We start from the raw sequence: 4524 nt of genomic DNA, 5'->3' as shown, positions 1-4524 counted from the left end.
TCTTGGAATTCCCAGCCTCCAGAGCTGTGAGAAATAAATTTCTGTTGTTTAAGACACAGTCTATGGTATTTTGTAATGGCAACCTGAGCTGATTAAAACAGGGAACTTTGTATTTCCCTTTTCAGGAACACGAAAGGGTTGGGGGATTTCTTTACTGCTTTCCAGAAGCACAGACCTCCCTCCAATATAAAGTCCAACAATTCCAGTCACCTCCATTCCAGCTCACTCTGCCCCTCATGGCTCCCATTCCTCCTGACTTTACCAATCATTTAAATCTACTCCTTCTCACTGTGCCCCAGATTTACCCCATTCAGTAACACTGTTTATTCACTTTCATTCACTCTGCTTCATGGCTACCATTCACACACTCTGTACCTCATTTTGTTTTTAAGTGAACTCTTATAATTAATTAATTTTATTTATTTATTTATGGCTGTACTGGGTCTTCATTGCTGCGTGCAGGCTTTCTCTAGTTGTGGTGAGCGGCGGGGTACTCTCCAGTTGCAGTGCATGGGCCTCTCATTGTAGTGGCTTCTCTTGTTTCAGAGCACTGGCTGTAGGGCAGGTGGGCTCAGTAGTTACGACTCGTGGACTCTAGAGCACAAGCTCAGTAGTTGTGGTGCACGGGCTTAGCTGCCCCGTGGTGTGTGGAATCTTCCCCAACCAGGGATCGAACCCGTGTCCCCTGCATTGGCAGGCAAAATCTTAACCGCTGGACTACCAGAGAAGTCCTGTACCTCATATTAATACCTTTTTATTTCAAACAATGTTCTCACATATTTATTACTAAACTAACCTGCTAGTGAAGAAACAAAGAGAACATAGAAACAAAGGGAAATATCACTTCTCTAATAAAACCTGTCCAAATGTCCAGATAGTGATAATGTTTTCAGCTTGGTATGGTAAGATGCTAGTGACTCTGATACAGCATAAATATGTGTGCCATCCTTACAGACCCTGCTTTGCTGGTCTCCAATGTCTCCTCTTGGAGTTGTACCTGTTTTTATTACCAGTTTATTCCCAAACCATTAGGGAATGGGACTATTCTTTTGTTTCTTGGCCAGGAATCACTTGATCCTGAAAGTCTTATGAGAAGAAAGTCACAGCGAGGAACAGAATCAATCGTACACACAACACAATTGTGGAGAAAAGGAGAGACAGTCAACATCTCTTTTACTGTGGTAAAATACACATAACATGAAATTTACTATTTTAATCATTTTAAAGTGTACAATTCAGTGTCATTTAATACATTCACAATGCTGTGCAACCATTGCCACTATCTAGTTCCAGACCATCTTCATCATCCCCCCAAAAGTGCTTACCCATTTCCTATTCCCTTCTACCCCCAGCCCATGGTTACTACTAATCTACTTTATATCTCTATGGATTTGCCTATTCTGGATATTTCATGCAAATAGAATCATACACTATGTGGCTTTTTGTATCTGGTTTATTTCACTTAGCATGTCTTCAAGATTCATCCATGTGGTGGTATAGTATCTGTAATCATTCCTTTTCATGGAAAAATTGTACAGCTATACCACATTTGGTTTATCCACTCATCAGCTGATAGACATTCGAGTTGCTTCTACCTTTTAGCTGTTGTGAATGGTGCTGATATGAACATTTGTGTACAAATTTGTGTCTAAATTTCTATTTTTAATTTTATTGGGTATATTCCTAAGTGTAGAATTGCTGGATCATATGGTATTTCTATGTTTAACTTTTTGAAGAACTATTTTCCACTGTTGCTGCACTATTTTACATTCCACACCAGCACTGTAGGTGTCCAATTTCTCCACATTCTCCCAAACACTTGTCATTTTCTGTTTGTTTTTATTATAGGCATCCTAGTAGCTGTGACAGAGAAGGCAATGGCAAGCCACTCCAGTACTCTTGCCTAGAAAATCCCATGGATGGAGGAGCCTGGTAGGCTGCAGTCCATGGGGGTCGCTAAGGGTCGGACACGACTGAGCGACTTCACTTTCACTTTTCACTTTCACATATTGGAGAAGGAAATGGCAACCCACTCCAGCGTTCTTGCCTGGAGAATCCCAGGGATGGGGAGCCTGGTGGGCTTCCGTCTATGGGGTCACACAGAGTTGGACACGACTGAAGTGACTTAGCAGCAGCAGCAACAGTAGCTGTGAAGTGGTATCTCATTGTGGTTTTGATGTGCATTTTCCTAATGACTAGTGAGGTCTTTCCAGGTGGTGCTAGTGGTAAAGAACCTGCCTGCCAATGCAGGAGACATAAGAGATGTAGGTTTGATCCCTGGGTTAGAAAGATCCCCTAGAAGAGGGCATGGCAACCCACTCCAGTATTCTTGCCTGGCGAATCCCATGGACAAAAGAGCCTGGAGGGCTACAGTCCATAGAGTCAGACATGACTGAAGCGACTTAGCACGCATGCAATGCCTAATGACAGTGAGAATATTTCATGTGCTTATTAGCCATGTGTATGTCTTCTCTGGAGAAATGTCTTTGGAAAAAATGTCTTTTGTAAATGGATTTTTGTTCTCAATTGTAAGAGTTCTTTATACATTATGGATACCAAACACTTATCTAATGTATGATTAGCAAATACTTCCTCTGATTCTCTGATGTTAGATTTTGTCAAATGGTTTTTATGCATCAATGAGATGTTCTTTGATGCACCAAAGTTTTTATTTTTATTTTCTGGTCACACTGTGCAGCTTGCAGGATCTTGGTTCCCTCACCAGGGATTGAACCCAGGCCCCTGGCGGTTAGAGCCCAGAGTCCTAACCACTGGACCACCAGTGAGTTCCCAAAAGTTTTAAATTTTGATGCAGTCTAATTTATCTAATATGTCTTTCATTGCTTATGGTTTTAGTGTCATATCTCGGAAACCATTGCCAAATCCAAGGTCACAATGATTTACCCCTATGTTTTTTTCATATAAGAATGTTTTACTTCTTATACTTATGTCTTTGGTAAATTTTGAATTAATTTTTACATGTAATGTGAAGTTAGGATCCAATTTCCTTCTTTTGTATGTGGAAATCCAGATGTCCTCGCACACTGTTGAAGAGACTTCTCTTTCCTCTACTGAATTGTCTTGGCACCCTTATTGAAATCAATTGACCATAAAAGTGTGGGTTTATTTCTGGATTTTCAATTATATTCCATTGACAGGTACATCTATCTTTGTGCCAATATCACACTGTAGCTTTGTAGTAGGATTTGAAACCAGTAAGTGTGAGTTCTCCAATTTGTTCTTTTTCAGATTGTTTTGGCTATTCAGGGTCCTTTATAATTTCACATAAATTTTGGTATCTGTGTTTCCATTCCTGCAAAAAAAGAGGCCTTTGGAATTTTTATAGGAATTACATTGAATCTATAGATTGCTTTGGGGAGTATTGCCATCTTAACAATGTTAAGTCTTCCAGTCTGTGAACACTAGAAGTCTTTCCATTATTTAGGTCTTTCATTTCTTTCAATGATGCTTTGTACTTTTAAGTGTACAAGTCTTGCACCTGTTTGGTTAAATTTATTAATAAGTATTTTATCTTTTTTGATCCTATAAAATGGATAATAAATACAATTACTATAAATATAATAAAATAGATTATAAATAGAATTGTTTTTCTTAATTTCCTTTTCAGATTGTTCATTGCCAGTGTATAGAAATACAAGTGATTCTTATATGTTGATTTTGTACATTGCCACTTTGCTGAATTTAGTTATAAGCACTTATAGGTTTTTTGTGGATTCTTTAGGAATATGTGTGTGTGTGTGTGTGTGTGTGATCATATCATCTTGGAATAGAAATAGGTTTACTTCAATTTGAGTGCCTCTTATTTCTTTCTCTTGACTGAAAATCGCTCTGGCTAGACCTTCAAGTACAATGTTTAGCAGAATTGACAAAACTGGGATGGGCCTTCTTGTTTTATTCTCCATCTTAGGAGGATACTTTCAGTCTCACTATAGAGAATGAGATTAGCTATGGGTTTTCTATAAATGCCCTTTAACAGGTTGAGGAAGTTGCCTTCTATTACTGGTTTGATGGGTGTTTTTTTAATCATGAAAGGATGTTAGATTTTGTCAAATGGTTTTTATGCATCAATGAGATGGTATCATGTGGTCAAGATATTTTCTAATTTCAGTTGTAATTTGCTCTTGATCCATGGGTTATTTATAAGTGTGTGACTTATTTTCAAACATTTCAGGATTTTCTAGTTATCTGTTATAGACACATAGTTTAATTCCACCGTGGTCAGAGAATATACACTGTATAACTTCATCCTTTGAAATTTGTTGAGACTTTCTTTATGGACCAACATGGGATCTATTTGGATTAATACTTCTCATGCACCTGAAAGGACTGTGAATTCTTTAGTTATTGGGTGTAGTAATTATATGAATTTGTGCTAATTATATGAAGTTGGTTAACTGTGATGTTCAACTCTTCTATATCATTTCTGATTTTCTTCTGTTTGTTCTATTCCTGACAGAGGTGTGTTCAAATCTCTAGCTATGTTGTGGGTTTGTCTATTTCACC

At 38.1% G+C, this 4524-nt stretch overlaps 1 pseudogene; it reads right to left on the bottom strand.

Annotated features, from left to right (window-relative positions):
- Nucleotides 1-948: 948 nt before the first annotated feature.
- LOC148773319 (large ribosomal subunit protein eL39-like) lies at nt 949-1329 on the bottom strand (annotated as a pseudogene).
- Nucleotides 1330-4524: the final 3195 nt, after the last annotated feature.

Source organism: Moschus berezovskii, chromosome X (assembly GCF_049115385.1).
Source record: "Moschus berezovskii isolate FMDL1 chromosome X, NW_MosBer_1.0, whole genome shotgun sequence".
Taxonomy (NCBI): domain Eukaryota; kingdom Metazoa; phylum Chordata; class Mammalia; order Artiodactyla; family Moschidae; genus Moschus; species Moschus berezovskii.
Note: the sequence above shows the minus strand (reverse complement) of the source record. Positions and strands in the feature narration are given on the sequence as shown.